This window comes from Pipistrellus kuhlii, unplaced genomic scaffold (assembly GCF_014108245.1).
Source record: "Pipistrellus kuhlii isolate mPipKuh1 unplaced genomic scaffold, mPipKuh1.p scaffold_m20_p_16, whole genome shotgun sequence".
Classification (NCBI taxonomy): domain Eukaryota; kingdom Metazoa; phylum Chordata; class Mammalia; order Chiroptera; family Vespertilionidae; genus Pipistrellus; species Pipistrellus kuhlii.
This window is the reverse complement of record NW_023425471.1, coordinates 2,105,825-2,129,246: the sequence shown is the minus strand read 5'-3', so window position 1 is coordinate 2,129,246 and position 23,422 is coordinate 2,105,825.

Sequence of the window (23,422 nt, the reverse complement as noted above, 5' to 3'; positions counted from 1 at the left end):
TAGTTCAGAAAATGTCATTTCTGGTGGTAAGTTTTATTGTGGTTAAGACCACTGATTCACATTCTTGCAGATAGTAAAGGGGGGCAGGCAGAAGTTTTTTTGTTTTGTTTTGTTTTTTTGTGTGTTTTTTTCAGTTCACAGAGTCTCAGTTGCCTTTAGCTCAAAATAACGTACATGCCAAAATGGCACCTTTTGGGAAGCCTGTTCTGAACTATACATCAGCCCCAAAAGTTATCTTTTTTTTCACCTTCAGCCACATACCAAACTCTTTCAAGGAAGCAAGAGGATGAATAGCTGTGAACAGTAATACAATAGACTACATCTTCTTTACCTGTTTAAGACTGCAAAGCCAAATCCTGTTATCAGCTACCCCACAGCTATCTTATGATGTTATCACAGTCAATTCTTATTGACTAAGAGAGCTAATTCACACAAGAAAAGTTTCTCTGGAATAAATGTGTGCATTCCTTTTTCCTTCCATTTAATTACAAAGATTTGTGCATTATTAGCATACTAATTTGAAAGAACATTAATGGAGTTAAGCATTTTTTAAAAAATCCTTGTCACTTTATTGCTTCTGTGTTAGCACATCTTATTCTACACAGGTTTCAGCTGGGGGCGGGGGGAGGAGGGAGAGGGAGGGGGTTGTCCATATCAAAAATTTTTTAGAATGCAGTCAGAGAATCACATACTTTTACTAACTTTTGTGTTATCTTAATTACATTACATTTGCGTTCTAAATGCTACTTTATTGAAATTTGAATCACATTCAGATTATGGTGCTGAATAAGGAGATGCTTACCTGTGCTTATTGTTATTTGAACTGCTGTTGTTAGCTAAATGATGTGAGTGCTCCTTTTGATCTAGACAGAGGACAAATTGGACTAAAATACTGATGGCAGGAGGAACCCAACATTCTAAAGAAGAAATATGATGTATGTAAAGCTTGTTTAATTGAGCATTACATCATCGACACTAGATCAATGTGATATTAAGGTTTAATTCAGAATGTCCATTTTGCTAGCTAAATCAGAAGTCCTTCTGTTAACTTTTTGGGTAATTCAGATTTCTGCCATGGATTTTTCCCCCCCACTGGATTCTTTAAGATACTTGACCTTGATCTGTCTCCTCCACACCACTTTTCTTTTTATTACATGGATCATTTGTTCCAAGAGGGCATCTTACAACCTTCTAAACATGATTTTTATTTTATTGTTTTCCTGGCTATTTTTTCTCAACTTCTGAGCTTCAGTCTTGGCATATACCAATATTCAGGAGCTTCACATTACTAAATTAGAAAAACTGAGTTAAAAATGGAGCATGGTTTAGATGGTATAAATGGAACTGAAATTTTATTGTGGGTGGACATGTCTGTCCAGATAATGGGACAGAATATATTGAGGATCAAGACATACTACCTCAAAATATGACACCTTGATGTATTTACTATTTTAAGCTGAAGGAATTTGAAGAATACTAATAGTAAGTAGTGTACGGACTCTCACACTTGCCCCTGAAGCAGGTTATAAGACCCTCATGTGAGCTGTACTCTCCCTATCTCTGGATGAAAGGAACATCCTTATCTCTGCAGATGAAGGGTTGCTAAGGGGAATTTGAACAAATAGGCCTTGCTAAGTTTTCCCCAGTTCACTACACTTAATTCATAACCTTTGTCCTACCACATTTTTCTATGACTTTCCACTCTTCATCAAACGTAGCATAAAAACACTAAGGTTTAACTGGTTATTTGGGTCTTCATTTCCTTAAGAAGGCTCCCATGTCACATAAAACTTACACTGAAGAAATTGGTATGCTTTTCTCTTGTTAATGTATTTTGGTACAGACACCAGCTGAGAACCTAACATGGATAGAGGAAATATATTTTTTCCTCCCTTACAAAAGAAAAATATGTTATCTGGTCATGTTCAATCTTTCATAAATAGGAACTTTATCAAATCTTAATATATTATTTGACTTATAAGTTAATAGGGAAAATTGGGCATGTACCCTTTATCAGGAAAAATAGTAGCATCCTGTAATCTACTGCATAATTGCTACTCAATTTTCATCAGCAAAGCAACAGGCATAACCTTAGCTATTGTTAGAAATACAGAATCTCAGGACTGTTTTTTGACCCACTGAGTCAGAATGAGAATTTTTACAAGGTCCCCAGGGATTTATACAACATTAAGTTTGAGAAGAGCATACCAGAGGATTTGACACATCATTTTATTAGATACAGACTATGAATAGATCAAGGCTAGATTGTGAGGATTGAGATTTTTGTTCTTTGGATACAGATTGTTTCTGGTACCCTACCAAACTCCTTTTCCACCACTGTCCCTCTCTTTGGTTCTTTCCCAACCCCATCCACCTACTCTATGACAGGCTCCCAAAGTCTTCTAGCTGCTTCACCCAGCCAAGATCTTTCAAAAGCCCTCACCAAGTCTAAGTCACCAAGCTGTACGTTGGAATCACCAATAACGCCTGACAGGATTGATACCAGAGTCTCACATTCAGAGACTCTGATTTAATTAATCTGGTAGAAATTCTAACATACAATTAGAGTTGAAAATTAGTCCACTAGTCCTCTTGTTTAACTTTATTAGGAGACACCTAAATTGGTTTTCTCTGCTTCACTATTTAACACTAAAGGGTTTATAGATGTTAATGATTTACCTGAAAAATCAAAAAAAGTATTTGCATTTTGACTGAGGACTACCTCAACCAAGAACTAATTTTGAGTGTTTTGAACATCACATCCTTCAGGCTTGTGTGTGTGTGTGTGTGTGTGTGTGTGTGTGTGTGTGTGTACGCGCGCAGCCGCACGTGTGCTTATCCAATCAAACAAGAAGAATAGCTAGCATCTTCTTGAGACTGGGGGATATCTGAGAACATTGAGAGGGCAATTTGATATCAATGTAGTAAAGAATAGTCAATTTTTTAAAGATGCTACTCTCTTGGGCTCACAAAAGAGTTCTTTTTTTAAATTAAATTAAAAATTTTCCTCATCACCATTTATCCCCCTCTATACTCTTCCATCTCTACCCCTCCCCTTCTTTCGCCCCATCAATCACCCCATTTTTGTCCATGTCCATGAGTTCCTTTTCTTTTTTGCTCAATTCCTCCATGCCCCTTCCCCCCTCACCCAGAGCTGCCATCCTTCTCTCTATCTATGATTCTGTCTCTATTTTTCTTGTTAGTTGAGTTTGTCCACAAAAGAGAAGTTCTTGACTCCTTGGTACATTCTGACTGATTGAGTAGAAAACACTGGTGTTGCTCCCCTCTTCATAGAATGGTTAAGAAGACAGAAGAAATCCAAAACTTCAGGAATGTTTAGACTTTGGTAATGCTTACCATTTGTCTACATGGCTCACAACATGGGAAAATAAAGTACTGAAGGGCTTTCTCTTCTTAGAAGTGCAATTCTGTTCTAATACCAAAGAACTAAAGAATATGCTAAAGCATCTTCTACTTCATCTCTGCTTTTCAATGCATATTTTTATTGCCTATTACACATCTATTCTATACTTCTCCCTTTCCAGCAGGACCCAGTCATATCCTATTATGGGGCAACTATGTTTTTTGGGTGGAGTTATTGTCCCTGACAGCTCTAATTTTTGAGATAAATGGTGATGGGGGAAATTTTTAATTTTTAAAAATTTTGAGTACTAATTGGCCTAAACCAAACACTTGTCTCAGTAATTGGTTTAGAGATAAGCTGTTACCTACATCTGAGTCAATCAGTACAAAAGCATCTCCTGGCCAGTTAGGTAGCATCATAGACTAATGTTTATGTTCCTCGCCCCTCCAAAATCCAGATATTGAAGTTTGAACCACCAATATGATGGTAATTGAAATTGGAGCATTTGTTAGAAAATTAGGTTTAGAGTAGGTCATGAGGCTGATTTAATCATGAAGAAAATAGTGACCTCATAAGAAGAGGAAGAGGTATGACACCTCTCTCTCCACATGCACACAATGAAAAAAGGACATGTGAGCACACAGCAAGAAGGCAGCCATTTGCAACCCAGGAATTGGACTCTCACCACATACTAAATCTGTTGGCATCTTGATCTTAGACTTCCCAGACCCCAGAACTGTGAGATACAAATGACTGTTGTTTAAGTCACCAAGTCTGGTATTTTGACATAGTAGCTGAAGCCAAGACAGCCAGCAACTGGTTCATATGTGGATGCAGGAATGACACATACCTAAGTTGATCTAATCAAAGCAAAGACAGGACATTGTTCAATAGTTGAGATAAAGAAAGCTTCCTCTCTTGGGCTGAACACAAAGAGAAAGTATATAGCCCTAGGTCCTTCTAGGATGTTCTCCTAGAACCATCAACAAGGACACCTTGGATGGCAGCCTAAAGAGATAAACAATCCTGCCATTGAACTTTTCATTTGCATGATTCTACAAATGGTTTTATCATGTGAACTAAGTTAAATAGCAATTTATGTTACTTTGAAACTGAAAATATCTTAACTGATATATGTGTTGATCTGGACTAAATGTCCCCAACTCTTACAATGGTGTGATTATTTGCCTCTTTGTGTCCCTGTGATGAGCAGAATTCTGCTTTACCAATAACAAGGCTTAGAATACTAGCCCAAACTTATCTATACATTGGAATTGCCCAGATGTTCCAAAAGATATTGATGCTACCCTTGCTGGGTGGCTCAGTTGGTTTGATCATTGTCCTGTACACCAAAAGATGGTGGGTTTGATGCCCAGTCAGGGCGCATGTCCAGGTTGCAGGTTCAATCCCTGGCTATGGCAGTGACCAATGCTTGCGCTTTCTCTCTCTCTCTTTCTTCTCTCTCTCTCTCTCTCTCTCTCTCTCTCTCTCTCTCTCTCTCTCTCTCTCTTCTTACTATCTCTCTCAAATCATATATCCTCAGATGAAGATTTAAAAAAAAGATACTGATGTTTCATCCCCCAGAAGCTGTGATTTAATTGTTATGGGTATAATTGGGGATTTTGTATCGCCTGTCTTCTTTGCTTAGTTTTGGTGGTGAGATGGTAGGCGGCAACTAGAATGGAGAAGTGGGAGACTTCAATATAAGAAGCAAATTTCAAATGTTTACATTTTAATTTTACTGTGTACACAGGATGTTTCTCCTAGATTTAACTCCTAGGACTTTGGGATAAGAGAAAGAATAAATAATCCTAGTTATAGGATTTTGAAGGTGTTTCTTTGACTTTGTATTATGCCCAATTTGTGAACAATGTAATTTCCTGAGTTAATTTCAAATGAGCAAATGTTCACAAAGTCTTTATATAGGTCCCAATATAACAATATCTTCTCCAATGTCTTCTCTGCTCTCCATCTTTTCTCTAGTCACCATGACAATCCACATAGGCATTAACCAAGAAACATGGAAGGGACACTTTTGGTATTTCACCTCATATCCTTCCTTAGAATGATTCATATATTTCATAGAATGGTTCATATTTGGAATTTCTTCTGAAAGGCAATTTAGAGATTCTCAAGCTCCAAGATTTTGCAGGTCAGAATGTGTGGAGGAACATATCCCTATTGGAGAGCCATTGAAGACATAGCAGAGTTATGCCAAAACAACTATTAGTTGCAATAAAAGGAGGAAAAGGAAATGTGCTATGTAAAAATAGGGCCACTTAACTTTGGGGAAGGAATATCAAAGGCCTTGTTCAGATCTCAAAAAAATAAAAGGAAAAAGAGCCAAGAGCTTTCTGCTTAAATTTACGATAATTTGCTTTCATACTAAGCTTCTACATTGTTAATACAAAATGCCTTTAACATTTGGCCTTGGCAACCTCAACTTACTAATATTATTTAGCCTTTAGTTAAAATGATGTATGCCTAAGCTTGTCCCTAGTAATTTTCTATCCTCAAAAGCTACATAATGCATCAATTATCTATTGCTGTTAAGAAAAACAATTTTAAAACTCATTTACATGCCACAATAAACAAATATTAACACTCAAATTAGTCTAAGAATTGACTGGGAGAGATCTGTGCTTTAGTTTCAGTGGCTCTGCTCCACATTTCTTTCATTCTTGTACTATGAAGGATGTGTCCTTCTAGTGACAATAACAGAAATATAAGTAGAAAACCAAAAACATGTGATTTTGATATTGCTCAGGCTTGGAACAGGTATACCATCACTTGCTCCAGGTATACCATCACATAGCCAAGCCCTACATTAATGAAACAGAAAAATATACTTCAGTGCTATAAAATTCAAAGTCACATGACAGAAATATGGACTTATAGAGAAGAGGAGAATGGGAATAATAATGTAGTATGTCACACATGATAAAGTATAGACTCTAAAGCAGAGGCTGGCAAACCTTTTTGGTCAAGAGACAGACAGTGAATATTTTAGGCTTTGTGAGCCATATGGTCTCTGTCATAACTATTTGTCTCCACCATTTGCTGCTGTGGTGCAAAAGCAGCCATAGATAATAAATAAATAAATAAATAAATAAATAAGGCTGTATTCTAATAAAACTTAATTTATTGGCACTGAAATTTGAATTTCGTATAATTTTCATGTGTTACAAAATATTCTTCTTTTGATTTTTTCAACCACTTATCTAAAAAACCATTATGTGTTCACATTAGCAAGCTTCTAATCCTCTTATTCCACTGAGATTTTTCACACTTGTAAAGCCTTCCCAGATTCTGTGGGAAGAAGGTAATTTATTCTCTATACCCTCACTGCATACACACGTGTTAGTCTGGGTAGATTAGCTGTTGTAGCATACAGCACTAAAATTTAAATGCCTTGGCACAATAAATGTTTATTTCTCACATATTTAATGGAGCCAAGGAATCAGTTGAGCATTTGGGTTCTACTCCATTCAATCATTTAAGAATTCAGTCTCCTGTCTTGTGACTCAGTCTTCCGAAAGATCCTACAAATCTTTGTTCTGAAGTCAAATAAAGAAAGAGGGTTTTATGGGTCAGGCTTGGAACACGTCCCTTCTGCTCATATTCCATTGGTGAGAACCCCATCCTATCTAATCCTATCTAATAAAGAGGGAGTGAATAAGCAAATTGACTATCACAAAGATGCAGCAGTCCATAGCCACAAGATGGCAGCGCCCAGTCCCCTCACCCCTGCTGGAGTCCCCCAGTCCTTTCAACCCCACTGGGGATGGGGGGGGGTGAGGGTGGCAGGCGTGCAGTGTGGCTGGACACTCCCATCCCCCCAGCTGCCCAGGGCTGGCCCAAGGCACAGGCAAGCCTTGGATGGCTGCCCAGCCTCCCAGGGCCACCTGAGACTCAGGTAACCAGGGCAGGCTGAGGCTTGTGCTGTCAGCAGTGGCAGCAGCAGAAGTGTGATGGGGGCATCGCCTTCCCCTGATTGCCAGGTCGCCTCCCACCCCTGAGGGCTCTCAGACTGGGAGAGGGGGCAGGCTGGGTTGAAAGACCCCCTTCCAGTGCATGAATTTTCATGCACGGGGCCTTTAGTCTTTTATAATAGCAAAGGAGACTAGAAATAAAGTTGAATAAGTGAATGGATGACTTGTTAGTATAGGAAAATTTCATTCATAGAACAGTGCACAGACTGCTCTTAGTAGATGACTAAAACATTAATATTAATTGAATTTGTTAAGTAGCGAACAGGACTGAATTATAATCAGCTAAATTAAGTTTTGTATTCTAGTTTCCCTTTGCGTATAAGAGCTGATGTATGTCTTTTCTAAACTATGTCCTCTATATTAAGTTCCTTTTACCAGTTGAAAACATAATTATTTGACTTAAGCCTGTCTTGGCTTTGTCCCTCCTCTGACAGTGCGTATACTCAGATTGAGGACTACAAAGAATTTACAAGGGCAGCATTTTTGTTAGAGGGCTTCCTACCCATCTTCTTTCCACTACCCCTGGCCTTGCCTCTCCACCCCATTGGCACTTATTCTTGGCTGAAATGGAAATTATGACATTTGCTATTTGCCCATTTATGTCACACAGTTCCAAGATGTATCCCTTTGTCCCTTTGTCCACATGCTGGCTCATACAACAGCTGCTACTTTCAGCCATTCCTACTGAGAGAAAACAACAGTGTTTCCTATTGATATAGCTCCTTTGCTCTGAATCAAAGGGAACATGTTAAGGCTGTAGAGTTCTTTTTAATAATGTCTCAGGGACTATTGGTTTGTTTGTTTTTTAAATCACTCATACATCTGCTAGGATTAAATCCAACATGAGTCTTAAGGGTGTATTCTGGGAAGGGAGAAAATAGATATTTTCTGATTCTGCAAGGATTCCATTCCTTACTTTCCAGGTCATCTGACTCACAGACCAGAGAACAGCCAGCAGCTGGGATTTATGTGCATTTCTGTACCTATGAAATGGCATGGAAAATTCCAGAAAGCAGTGCCATATCCCTCCCTAGCTTTCGCTCATCTGTTTGATAAGGAAGCCCCTGTTCTCTGTGTGCCTGAATAGTCAGTCTGATATGGTTCCTTATCTGCAGCTCTGTACTGCTTATAGTTCAGAGGTGATGCTACTAGCAGAGTCCATTGAGTAAGTCTGGATGTGGTCCATAATAACATTCTTCATGTCCCAACATGGAATGATGACTTACAGCTATTAATAACACAAAGCTGATGGCCTTTTTTAGAGCTATGTGCCAGGCACTATGCTAACTGTTCTGCCTGTGTTATATCATTTAGTTTCCACAGTAATTCCCAAGAGTTGGCACCATTTCCTCTTATTTTGTAAATGAGGACACTGAGAGACCTTGACGGAAAGTTTTGATCAAGGCCACACAGTTGGGAAGGGCAGAGCAGGGAATTGGAGGCAATTCTGTGCAACTTTAGAATCTTTGATCCAGAGTTCTGTGCTGCTACCTCTCAAACAAGTACAGTGGCAAGGAATCTAAGAGAATTTCTAGAATCTTAACACTAGAGAGTGATCCACAGACCAGTAGCATCAGCATTACTTGTGAGCTGATATTGGAAATGCAGAATCTCAGATAATTCAAACGTGTTTTAGTGAAATCAATGTGATTCATCAGCACATTAAACTTTGAGACTGTGTAATCTAGAATTCCTTCTCCTTTTATACAAAAGTAAATGTATCAAATTATGAGCCTGAGCTCCATCAATTGGTGCAAGTGCAGGATTAAAATCCAGGTTGTCACAAAGATGGGGTAGCACATGTATTTCATGGGGCTGGGGAGGAAGAGATGAAGCAAGTGAGGTGGTGGTATCTTAAACTGGTTTCAGAGATGATGGACATTTCAGTACAGGATGGCTGTTAGGGTGTGAACTAGGAAACATCATTTCTAAAGGAGGTGAGGGGAAAGCAAGATTGAGTAGAGGGAGAATTTGAACTTCAATATAGTTCAATAAAGAACTCCACAGACAACATGGGGAAGCTAGGATGGCCCTTCAGGGTTGTCTCAGATTAAAGCTAAGTGGCCAGACATTTGTACATTCCACTATTGACCACACATAAAAGATAATTGCCTCTGGCTAAGAGGGATTTCTGAGGAGAGACAGCCATGAGCCCTCACCAGCCAACAGGGGATGAATGCCTTCTCCTTTTATACAAAAGTAAATGTATCAAATGATAAGCCTGGGCTCCATCAATTAGTGCAAATCCAGGACTGAAAAACCTAGACCCTGAAGGGAAGGGTCTGGACATTGCACTGCTGTGTTCACTACAAAGGAGGAGAGGATGCATAACAGTTTTAAGCTTTATGCCAAGAAGAACAGAAAGTCATTCAGAATTATATCACCAAATTTTTGTTTGATAGCTATACATTTGGCTCCTGGATGGCAATGGGTCAGAAAGTACAAGAGTCAAAAAAGGAGTATCCTTTGAGAAGGGTGGTAGCTCAGACAAAAGGAGTAGCCACCTTTAGGAGTGGGGAAATTCAAGAGATGCTGTGGGCTTAGAATGTACAAGGTATGATTAATTTTCTCTTAAAACATAGAGAGAAGGGTATCCAGATGGACCACAGCTTCTGGAATGGCTAACTGGGAGGATGACAGTGGATATTTGGAAATGGGATCACTGAAGAAGATTTTGAAAGACAAGATTAAAGCATTCTTGGATAGTTTAACACTCAATTTACCACAAAATTTTAAATTCTTTTTTGACTCATACTTCTGTTTAGAATCACCATCCCTAGAAATTATAACTCCTATGGCATGCATGGTAGATATTTGATTACTATTCTCCAAATAAGTCTTCAACAAAATTTGAAGCTTCTAGATCTTTTTGTTTTGTCCATTTTTATTTTATTTAAACATAACATGCAAATGCTTTGGGTTAAATAGTTCTAATCTATTATTTTATTGAGCATAAAAATAATAAAAAGAACAATCATAAGAAAATTAATTTGATATCAGGATATTTCATCTAAAAAAACACATCTGTAGAGGACAGATCAAAACCATTTATGTGAATAAAGGGACCTAGGAAATAATGGGACAAAGCAGAATCTCTGCTTGTGTATGTGAATGAGTTAGTGGGTATTTTTTCTTCACTACTTCCTCTCCATTTTTGTAATTACCCTGGTTGACAGAGCTGGGCACTCTTATTAATCAATCAACAAATTAATGCCATTATGCATTCAACCTCACATACTTCAAATACAATTGAGTTCCTGTGTTGTGGGGTGCTGAAGAGACATAGATGAATGGGACCCATTCATATTCTTGAGGAGTTCACAGCACTGGAAACAATAAAAATAACTTTTTTTTTCTGTTGTAAATCACAATTCAACATAAGTGCTGAAATAAATTAATCATCCTTAAAGCTAAGTTAGTTTTTACAGATTTTAAGGTTTCTGAAATCAATATGCATTTTAAAAATTGTGTCAGAAGAGGGATAAAATGCTGAGTTGTTATTGCCTGAATATTTGAATTTAGACTTTCATTAAAGGAATCTGTTAATCTGATCACCATCTCCATTGAGATATTTGCTTTGAAAATGCCACACACAGTTTAATTTTAATTTATATTTCATCCTTATTTTTTTAATTTATTAATTTTAGATAAAGCTGGTGGAGAGGTCAAGTTCAGCAGCTCAGATTTTAAAAACAGCCCATCACTGTGTACTGCACCCATCGAAAATGAGTCCTAGGAATTCTTAAGACTGCAGTGTGAGGAAGGCTTAGATGCAATCTCATGATATTAAAGAAAGTGGTATATAAGTATATAAATGTGTGTTTTCTTATTTTAGTTACATTAAACTATAGTATAATTATATATATATATACATATATATAGTTTAGTTACATATAGTTTGTTTTATCCCCCAAATACTAGTGTCTTTAATTAAATTGATGGTTTTGTAGTCAATAGAGATTTAGAATCAGGAGAAACATATTTTAATATGAAATTATTGTTATAAAAGAACTGCATACATTTTCAACTTCACTTGTACAAACTTTATCTTTGGAACACCTCTACTATTCTATCCTCCATTTTTTGTTTAGATTGCAAACAGAATTACAATCACTTGCCATAGCTTGGGGCATAGTCTGGCAGTTAAAAACATTTATCTTAAAAGACAATAATGGGCACTATTATCAAGAGAATGAGAAAAATACTTAATTCCCCCAGGCCTTTTCTCCTTGAATTCTGGGGAGTTCCAGAAGGCTCAAGAACTTTTTCTGGCCTCACACTCCAGCAAATAAAATTGAGTTTACCTTAGATCCATATTGTGAAGTCCTTATGAAATCACCTACTCCTTCCTCTCTGCCTCTCATCTTTTTCTCTCTTTAGCCTGTGAAAATCTTTTTTTATTGTCAAGTATGCTTGTCATCAGTTATTGTTACACTAGCATTGTAAAAAATGAAATGGCCACCCTTTCTCTCTTCCCTAGGACAGTATAAATAATTTAGGGATATCTAAACTTAATATTTGAACAAGTGTACCTGTGAAAATATTTTTTTCAATTTCTCCTATAGTTATTGATCTATTTAAGTATTTTACTTTTTTTGACTCTTTTTGGAAAAACCATGTAGTTTTATACATTTTTCCATTTTACCCAAATTTTAAAAATTATTAGCCTAGAACTGTGTAGAATATTTTGTATAATTCTTTGCTATTTCCTCTATATATATGATGCTTTTATTTTATTTCTAATTTTGTTTACTGAGCTTCATATTTTTTCTTAATTAGACTAGTTATTAGTTCATCTATTTTTTCTCATTTTAAAGGAAAACATGCCTTTTTATTTATTAATGTCTATATTTATTAATGAATTTCTATGCTTTCCTTTGGCTTATAGTTATTACTTGCTTCTTGAATCGAGTGCTACATTTATTTATTTCATTTTTTTTCTTGTTTGGGAAATGGCTTACAATCTGGAAACAATATTGGTCATATCCTATATGTCAAATCAACATTATTATTATTATTATTATTATTATTATTATTATTATTATATGTTCTACACTTGCTGTTTTTAGTATTTAGTTATTTTTGTATAGTTTTAAATGTTTAAATTTTTGTTTCTGATTTTGTTCATTTTTTTTTGTTTCATTTCATACCCATTGTCTTTTAAAGTGTGGAACTAGAGCATTTCCCCATTCATAGTATTTCATCTACTAATGCCAAGGGCATGGTGTATATGCCACCATGGACTTTGAGTATAACAGGTGTGTGTGTGTGTGTGTGTGTGTGTGTGTGTGTGTGTAGATATTTTAAGGATATAAGAAACTATATTTGTATATATGCAAAACAATACATGTATTTATACAATTATATGCCACTTGGTATTACAAAGATCATGTACTAGTAGAAGCTGATGCTAGTAAGATCCTAGGATTTTCCTAAAGACAAATACAGCAAACAAACCACTTTTCAACCAACAGAGCACAATCCAAATCTAACTTGGAAGTTGAGAAGCAGACAATTCTACATATCATCAAAGATAGTTTTTTTTCCTGCCATGTTTGGGTTGGGATACTGCTTCTATTCCATTGTTTACTAAATATGTCTGCAGATGAGAATCACCTGGAATTTTTTAAACATCCTAAAGCCTAGGCCATACTCCAGACAAGTGTTGGCAAACTCACTAGTCACCAGAGCCAAATATCAACAGTACAATGATTAAAATTTCTTTTGAGAGCCACATTTTTTAAACTTAAACTTCTTCTAACGTCACTTCTTCAAAATAGACTTGCACAGGCCGTGGTATTTTTGTGGAAGAGCCACACGCAAGGGATCAAAGAGCCGCATGTGGCTTGCGAGCTGTGGTTTGCCGACCACTGCCCCAGACCAATTAAATCATAATATCTAGGTGGGACACAGACACCAGTGTTTATGAAGAACCCCAGGTGATTCCAGTATGCAGACATAGTAGGACCCACTGCCCCGTACACACAGTCTAGCACATAAATATCTGATCCTTACTTGCAATTCACCTTCAGTATTATAAAGATAGTCCTCAAGCTTGAGCTGCATCAGAATCACTGGAAGAGCTTATTCAAATGCAGTTTTCCGGGCCCTACCCCAAAGTGTCTGATTCAGAAAGTCTGGGGTGAAGCCCAGGAATTTACATCTCTAACAATTTTCCTGGAGATGCTGAGGCTGCTAGTCTGAAGACCACACTTTGAGAGCCACTGCTGTGTAGCATTCAGTGTGTGTGTGTGTGTAGTTGCAGAAAGGAAAAAAAAAGTGTTTGAAAATTAGCTGTGGCAGGAATTCTTTCAAAAAGCTGCCATTACTAGATATTCTAAAAAGAAACCATAGTGAGTACATTTTTCAAGCCCATGTAAACTTGCACTTTGTAAACCTGCTGTGCTCTCATTTAATAGAAGTCTTTATGAAGTATTTATTAACAAGTACTTTGTAGGCGGCTGAGCTAATTGCCATATTAACAATTCAAGTGTGATGTAGTTGCTTCAATCTAAGAACTTCACTTAGCGTTTTTGCATTAATCTCTAATTCACTGCTAATGTTTTCTTAGGTTTTTATGAACTCAAGTGTGTGTAGATGAACTGTTAATCTGCACTGACTTTTGTAGTAAAAGGATTCAATGTTTCTTTCCTTTCTGGGAATATAATATAGTATTTAGAATAAAAGAAAAGCTCTCTGTGGTGATTGAGTGTGTGCAAACAGGGGTGTCAGCAGGTGTGAACACTAGCATGCCTCTATGGGTCCAGTAATTAAAGACAACAGCTCAGCTTAAGTCTGAAGGTTTTGAGTTCTTATACTGCACAGGTCACTAGATCTTGCATGAGATAGTCATGCCCTCTGGTAGCTTAGACCCTAAGACAAGGGTCCGTGAACTACGGCCATAGACCAAATCCCATGCCTGTTTTGTAAATGAAATTTTATTGGAAAACAGCCACATTCAGTCTTTCATGTATTGCCTAGGGCTGCTCTTGGGATACAGTGGCAGATTTGAGTAGTTCAGCCTACAAAACCTAAAATAAGTACTACCTGGCCCTTTCTAAAAAAGATTCCAGCCCCATTAATCAACTTTCAATGTGTAGGAATGATTGGCCATTCACATAATCATGCAGCCATAGCGCCATCCTGTCTATATCCTTCTTTACAGTTCTCAAGACTTTCAAGGAAACTTGGCCAAATATTTTACTGAAGTCCCGATCTTGTAAACTTGTTAAAAAGGTGAGTGGGACTACTCTGGCATGATGTGTGAATACTGGGCCTTCTACTAGCTGGGAATAGTGGCTCACTTAGAGTTTGTTCTATCACCTAAGAGTTATCTCTGAATGAGAGCCCCGGTTGATGAACTGTTGTGTTCTTTGTAGGGAATTTCCGAGGAATAATTTTTGTATGGGTTGTCCTTATTGCTAATCCTCTCTTTTGTGGTAAATAGTAGTTAACCTCAGGGCAGTTTTTGAAAGGTCGGGAAAATGTGTTATAATGGCAATGATGGGAACCATAGGCAGGAATACATATTGGGAGAGAATGATATTAACCTTGATGCGCATAAAGAAGTGAAAGAGAGAACTTGCTATTAACATGAATTATATGGGGATGGAGGATTAGCCTTTCCTGTTTGGCAGATATTTAAAATAATAATTGGCCAGAGAAAAAATACGTGTATAGGAAAGCAAATGAAACGCGACTAGAAAATTGTCAGTTCCCAATGTATCTGTGTGCGGGTGAAGTGAGGTATGGTTGAGAAAGCAGCTATAGCAAGAGGAATGTAAATTAAAAAGTGAGAGTAGTGATTAAGAAAAGTCAATAACAACTTGGTAATGAATGTGATAAAACGGCAAAAGGGAAGTCAACAGAGTGAAGAGTGAAAGAAGCTGGAGTCATTTTGTACCTCACTGCTCTAGAGATTGCACCATGAATACCAGAATTAGCTCTGTTGTGAGACATCGAGGATTTTCAAAAGATATAAAGCTAGTGATGAAAATTACCGAGCCCTGAGAAAAAGTAATTTATAGATAAAGCAGTGCAATACTTCTTATCAGATGGCTGATGAGAAGAGAACAGTGCAGTGGAAGGGTGATTTGAAACAAATACTTCTGCCCCACTAAGAAAATAAGGTAGATTCATACCCATTATTCTTGTGTTTATATTGCATTTTTGTGATCACTCTGCATGAGAGAATGACACAGTAAAGTTCAAATCCCACTCCCTTGCTTCTAATGAACAATAGAAAAAGAAAAGAAAGCAAGAAAGTGAGTTGGCAGAAATATTTGCCATTTTATCTTTGATCAGATATGTAAGTAGCAGGGGAAGCATATGTTGATATTGATTTTATTGTGCACTCTATACTTAAAATTACTTATTAAGACATTGTTTAATTGATTTTTATTGTACATTTGAATGAATTGTAATTTAAATAGCTGTTTTCCGATGGTCGTGACCCACAGGTTGAGAACCACTAGCAGGGTCGCCTAACACAGATATTTACATTACGATTCATAACAGTAGCAAAATTACAGTTATAAAGTAGCAACGAAAATAATGTTATGGTTGGGAGTCACCACAGCATGAGGAACTGTATTAAAGGGTTGTGGTATTAGGAAGGTGAGAACCACTGATCTAGACTAACCAGCCCCCAGTTGGCCTACTGGCATACTGAGCAAAGAAAAAATGAGCCAACCCAATGGAGATCAGATAAATCTGGCCTAAATTGGAAGAATCACCCAGCTGAGTTATAGGTTCATGGGAAGTAATAAATGATTGCTGTTATAAGACACTAAATTGTGGAATGGTTTGTTATGCAGTAGTTACTACTAATACAGAACATCCAAAGGTATAAGCGAGAAGGGCACATTCAACAAAAGGACAATGGTCTAGGGTGGATAAAGAATGGCATATGAAAGGAGAGGGATGAAAGGTGAGGATGGAGAACCAAGCAAGAACTAGATCATTCAGGGTTTTATAAGCCTTACTGAGGAACTATCTAGGGCTTTGAAGCAGATGTATGATCATATTTCTATTTTAGACAAATTACTGTTTATTAAGGTTAATACTACAAGTAACACAATGCTAGAAGGAATGGAGGTTAGCAAAGTAGTATTATAGTGATCCAGACTAGAGTTAATAATATCCTGAACTAGAACAGGGACTATGAGGTTGGGTAGAAATGGACAGATTAGAAGCATGATTGAGAGACAGAATCAATAGGACTTGTTACTTTATCAAAAAAAGAGAGATGAGAGAGGGGGGGGGGGGGAAAGTCCAGAGCTGATGTCTGGTGTCTAATTTGGGAAAGTAAAATGTTGGGGTATAGAAAGTGGAGATGACATATATTTATTTATTTATTTATTATTATTTTTAAATATATTGTATTGATTTTTTACAGAGAGGAAGGAAGATTGATAGAGAGTTAGAAACATCAATGAGAGAGAGACATCGACCAGCTGCCTTCTGCACATTCCCTACTGGGGATGTGCCCACAACCAATGTACATGCCCTTGACTGGAATCGAACCTGGGACCTTTCAGTCCGCAGGCTGACGCTCTATCCACTGAGCCAAACCGGTTTCAGCATGGGTGAAGTATATTTAACCATTACACAACTTTAAGTTCAGCTATGTATAAATAAATTCAATGCACTCACAAAGTCCCAAAGAAGACTGGATGACAGGTAGGGCTGACCAGTCCCCTGGCAGTAAATTTATGATAATGGGATCAACCCCAGAACAAGCAGCCAGACCTGAAAGTGAGAGGAGGTAGTATATTTAGTTTTTTGGGGGAACTAATCACCTTTGGGGTGTGATGAACCCATGAAGGCAGAAGAGCCATGAGTGTGATAGGACCTGTGGGTTCTCTAAATCTTGTGGCACTTGAGTTCCCGAGCAACCTTAAAGTGGAAAAGCCCCAAACAGCCTGCTTTTCATCTGGAGGGGGCCTGTTTGGATGCTGCCATTAAGTGAGCCATAGGACTGAGAATTTGGAAGCAACAACTGTATCTCATGGGAGCAGCTGTGACACACCTCTACAGAGCTATCAGGGCCAGCTGGGCCGTGGAAAGTTCCACAGAGGCAGCAAGCCTGCAGAGGTGGCAGAGGCAGCTCTAACTGCTGTGATGACACCACTGCACAGCCCTCCTCAGAGATTTAGGACCTGTGCCTTTGGAGATCCAACATGGTTGGCAGCCATAGCAAGCCAGAACTGAGTCTCACAAACAGGTACCTACAAGGCAGCCACAAGAAGCCCTAACCTCTTTGAGAGGGGATATTTGCAAGGCGCTTACACTTCTATATAAGCAGGTGGAAGCAGAGAGCTAAGGGGAATCTGGTATTAATATTACTAGATCAATATTTTTAGCAAATATTAATAAAACCGTATTTGTCCACACAAGCTGGTAGGGATGGGAACACTCAGGTGTACTTACAGCCTTGGACAAGGCCAGTCTCTTTTGATTGTCACACCCTGAGCATGGAGCCCATGATTTCCACCTTCTCTTGCATCCACAGCACGATCCAAAAGGTTCAGTTTCATTTGGAAGAGGTATTATAGCATATATACCTCTGGCTGGTTTCTGAAAAAAATTCCAGCCCATTCTAATAAAAGACTCGAATAGAAGAGTGGCTTTGACATTTGAGTCAAATTTAGACATCTAATTGTCTATTAGGTGCAGTTCAGTTTTATTAAATTGAAGCCAATTTGAAGGGAAACTCAATAAGATTGGAATCTTACTTCAATTAATGAATGATGCTTATTACTTATTGCCAGATATATAGCTCTCAGATGATTAGCTGTTTGCAAGACAAGAGACATTTAACAAGGCTGTGCAGCAGCAAAATTAGAAAAAAGTGTAAGATATATTATTACAATATCTTAAATATATTGTTCTAAGATTTATTTTATTACGAAAACGCATCTGTAGGAAAGAAATCTTATTGCATCGCTAATGCAAAAACAGCAAAGTAACTGAAGTTCTAACTTAGGAGTAGGCAAACTTTTCTGTAAGGGGCAGATAGTAAATATTGTAGACTTGGTCCATACAGTCTCTGTCACAAATACTCTGCTCCATTAATGTAACACAAAAGCGGCTATAGACAAAATGTAAACAAATGAGTGTGTTTGTTACAATAAAATTTCACCTACACACACTGAAATCTGAGTTTTCTATAATTTTCATGTTACAAAATATTAATCTTCTTCTGACTTTTTAACCATTAAAAAATATAAAAACCATCTTATCTTGTAGACCATTCCAAAACAGATGGAGCCTTGGCCAGTTGGTCAGTGACTAGAGTGCCAGCCTACTGACCAAAGGGTCTCGGGTTCAATTCCCAGGCAAGGGCATGAACTCAGTTGCAGGTCTCCAACCAAGCCTTGGTAGGGGTACATGCCAAAGGTAACCAAGCAATGTGTCTCTCTCACATCAATGTTTCTCTCTCATTCCCTCCCCCCTCCCTTCCACTCTCTCTAGAAATCATTGGAAAATAATACACTCAGGTGAAGATTAAAAATAAATAATAATAATAATAATAATAATAATAATAATAAACAAATGGAAAAGCAGATTTAGCCCGTGTGTTATACTTTGTTCTCCCATGTTATAGGGTTTGACTTTTTGAAGATCTACTGCATATTACCTCTAAGGTTTTGCAGATACTCTTACAGGTACCTACTGTTGGGTACACTCTATTTTAACTAGTCTACCTGCTTTCTGCTAATGTTAATCTCAAAGTCTGGTTGAAATGATGATCCCTGCTTCACTTATAACCTTCCTTTCATATGTCTCTTACCTTCTTCCCCAAACTCTTAGGTTTACTTTATGTACAAACTCGTAACACCTTAATAACTCAGTTACCTCCCAGATGATGATTTTCTAAGCACATTCATATCCTCAAACTCAGCAAGTTGTATACATTAAATATGTACGGTTTTTGACATGTCAATCTTATCTCAATTAAATGGTTTAAAATATAAATAAAAATTGAATAGTGCACCTTAAAACATGGCACAGGGTCAGACATAAATATTTGCTATTATTATTAGGTATTTTCTACCTTGAAAAGTAATTTTGATGTTTTATTAAGAGCTTAATAGAAGGAGTTTCATTGCCTAATATTGATGTTGAACTTGTCCAAAGAAATTGATCTCAGATAGAATAAAGTCTCTGTATAGAGTAAATTCAGATCCTCTACTCCCCTTGTGAACTTATAATGATATTGATACTATCATCCTTAGTTTCTGATGAATTTTATATGTGAAACTATTATTTTCTTGAATGCAAAAGCTTACTATTTATATGAACATACACTCAAGGGGAAAATGATAATGAAACCAGGTTCTTGGTTTCAAAAAAAACACGTTATGATAATTTTTCCCTTTACATTTTTTAGAATTTTTAAATTACATGATCCAAATCTCTTTCAGGAAAAATTGCCCAAGATGAGAATCTTTCCATCTACAGAGTCCTGTAAATGTTGTACAAATAATGACCATAAAATTTAATGAAAATCTGTTTCAATACAGTGAAAATCAAAGAACAAGGAATATCTACCATCCTGACAGCAGCAGTGAAAGGGAGAAAAACTTACCATGTTTTATAAGTAAATATGAGGATTTGAACTAATGGGCATACGAAAGGGAGGAAATAATTACAACTCCATGCCTCAGAGAGTGTTATTTAATTAAGCAAAATGATAACAAACCTCCAGTCAAGACCTAGTCTCATGTTCTTAGTAATTTACACTAAGCAGGAAGGAAGGAGCCAAGTAATAACTAGACTGAGATAAATTAATGTTTTCATTTCTGGTGAGCTTCCCCACACACATTAGTGTCACCAGCAGTAGACTTGCTTCTTTGTATGCTTTTAAAATGGATAGACTGAGCAGGGAAAAACATTTTATTCTCATCTCACATTCAACAGGCTAATTGGATTACATGAACAGAAACAAATAATCTTCCTCCAAAGCCTTTCAAACCTTTCCAAACAAAAGCTTTGTTCCATGATGCATACAGCAGACACATTCAAAGTGACTTCTCCCCAAAGCTGGGTCTTTTCCACCATTCTTGGAAGAAGGAATGAAGAAGCAAGATCATTGGGTAGGCTTCCTGGCTTTGCCTATTGGCAACTGTGTGCTCTTTGACAACTTCCTTGAACTTCTGGGTCTGTTTTTCCTCGTCTGTGAAAAGGAGGAAAATGATACTGTCTTCCAAAAGCAACCTTCCAAAGATGGCTTGGAAGTATACTCTGAGGACCTCCATAATATCCATTAACCACCTATCCCCAAAGCTGCCACAGGTAAAGATAAACTAAGTTAAAACAGTATGAGTGCCTGGCAAACAAAGCTTTAAACTAAGTCTCTAAACTCTTCTCATTTTCTGCATCCAACCCACATAAAACTAGATCACTGTTTCTAAGACCTTCCCATCCAACAAGTCTTAGTTAAAACATATTGGTTGTAAATTACTTAAGTCATTCAAACCTGCTAGACAAAAGCTTATTGGGGAGATTCTAGTTTATCTTTTAGAGCCCACAGAAGATCAGCATTGGGAACTGGAAAACTATCATCAACCCAGTGGATCTCTGAGTTCCTCCCTCTACCTTTCTCTACATATGTATTTCCAAATTTGATGTTTAAAAATAAAAGGATGACTCTAGGATACACAATTTGAATATAAATATGAAAAATCTCAAATGCCTTAGATTTGGTATTTCTGATCAATTATAGAAACAGTGTCCATGAGTTTTAAGCAAACAATTTAAATGTCTCTGTATAGAGTGATGCACTGATCAGCAAGACCCGTGGGATGCTCTCACAAAGCAAGTACATTTTTGTCTTCCTTTGCCCTTTTTAAGTTCCCCCAGCTAGGGCTAGCTTGTTCCTCATCAGGGGATTAAAACTGGAAAATGCATACCATGTTCATGGATTGGTAGAATCAACATCATCAAAATGTCCATACTTCCTAAAGCAATCTATAGGTTCAATGCACTCCCCATTAAAATACCAACGGCATATTTCACTGACCTAGAAAGAACTCTCCAAAAGTTCATTTGGAACAATAAAAGACCCCGAATAGCCACAGCAATCCTGAGAAAGAAGGGTAAAGTAGGAGGGATCTCAATACCAGACTTCAAACTATATTACAAAGCCACTGTTCTCAAAACAGCCTGGTACTGGCACAAGAACAGACATATAGATCAATGGAATAGAATTGAGAACCCAGATATCAACCCAAATCACTATGCTCAATTAATATTTGACAAAGGAGGCACGAATATACAATGGAGTCAAGACAGTTTCTTCAATAAATGGTGTTGGGAAAATTGGGCAGACACATGCAAAAGAATGAAACTAGATCACCAACTTACACCATACACAAAAATAAACTCAAAATGGATGCAGGACTTAAACATCAGATGGGAAACCATAAAAATACTAGAAGCATCCACAGGCAGCAAAATCTCAGACGTATGCCAAAAGAACTTCTTCACTGATACTGCCCCTAGGGCAATGGAAGCTAAAGAGAAAATAAACAAATGGGACTACATCAAAATAAAAAGCTTTTTTACAGCAAAAGAAACCATCAACAAAACAACAAGAAAGCCCACGGTGTGGGAGAACATATTTGCTAATAACACCACTGATAAAGGTGTAATCTCCAACATCTACAGACAGCTGATACAACTAAATAAAAGGAAGGTGAATGATCCAATTAAGAAATGGGCAATGGATCTAAATAGAATATTTTCAAAAGAAGACAGAAGGAAGGCCAAAAGGCACATGAAAACATGCTCAAAGTCACTAATTATCCGAGAGATGCAAATCAAAACAACAATGCGGTACCATCTCACACCTGTCAGAATGGCCAACCTCAACAAATCAACAAACAACAAGTGTTGGCGAGGTTGCGGAGAAAAAGGAACCCTCGTGCACTGCTGGTGGGAATGCAGACTGGTGCAACCACTGTGGAGAACAGTGTGGAATTTCCTCAAAAAACTGAAAATGGAACTCCCATTTGATCCAGTAATCCCACTCCTAGGAATATATCCCAAGAAACTAGAAACACCAATCAGAAAGGATATATGCACCCCTATGTTCATAGCAGCACAATCTACAATAGCCAGAATTTGGAAACAGCCTAGGTGCCCGTCAGCAGATGATTGGATCCAAAAACTATGGTATATCTACACAATGGAATACTATGCTGCCATAAAAAAGAAGGAATTCTCATCATTTGCAGCAACCTGAATGGAATTGGAGAACAGCATGCTGAGTGAAATAAACCAATCAATGAAAGAGAAACACCACATGACCTCACTCATTTGTGGATAATAAAGATCATTATAAACTGATGAACCAAAAGACAGATACAGAGACAGTAAAGCAACAAGCAGATTGTCAAATTACAGCGGGGAGGGGAGGAGGATCTGGGGGAGATAATAGATCAACCGAAGGACTTGTATACATGCATATAAGTACAACCAATGGACATAAAGCTCTGGGGAGGGAGGGGATGTGTGGGAGGAAGGGAGGGGGAAAAATCAATAAAATATGTAAAAATAAATAAATTAATTAATTAAATTAAAAAAAATAAAACTGGAAAATGCAATGGTGTTGCTATTTATTCTTAGGTAATACAAAGTTCATGATCACTTTAAATCTTAGAACACAATCTCAATTAGAGCAGTCAGTCTCATATAATAATGAACCCTTCAATCTTCAATCAACCCTCCCTGAGTCTATCTGTTGTACAACAAAATAGAAGACAGGGCCTTGCTGGCTATTATCCTGCTGGTAAAGATTTGCCCCAACACCCTTAACCTCTGGGGGAGGCTGAGAGGTTTAAGAGTTGTTTACTCTTTGCAAGTGCTTGGTGATAGTTGGCCTCATTACCCAATTTGGAATCTAATCCCATGACCTTTGGTATTGGTCCCAGGGTCCCTTGTCCAGTTGCCATAAATACCTTTGTTCAGGCCCCTGCAACCTTCTCACCTCTGGAGGATTATCTTTGGTAATTGGAGCAGCCTTGATAGAAGTGCCTGGGAGTTTCCCCTACCCAAGCTG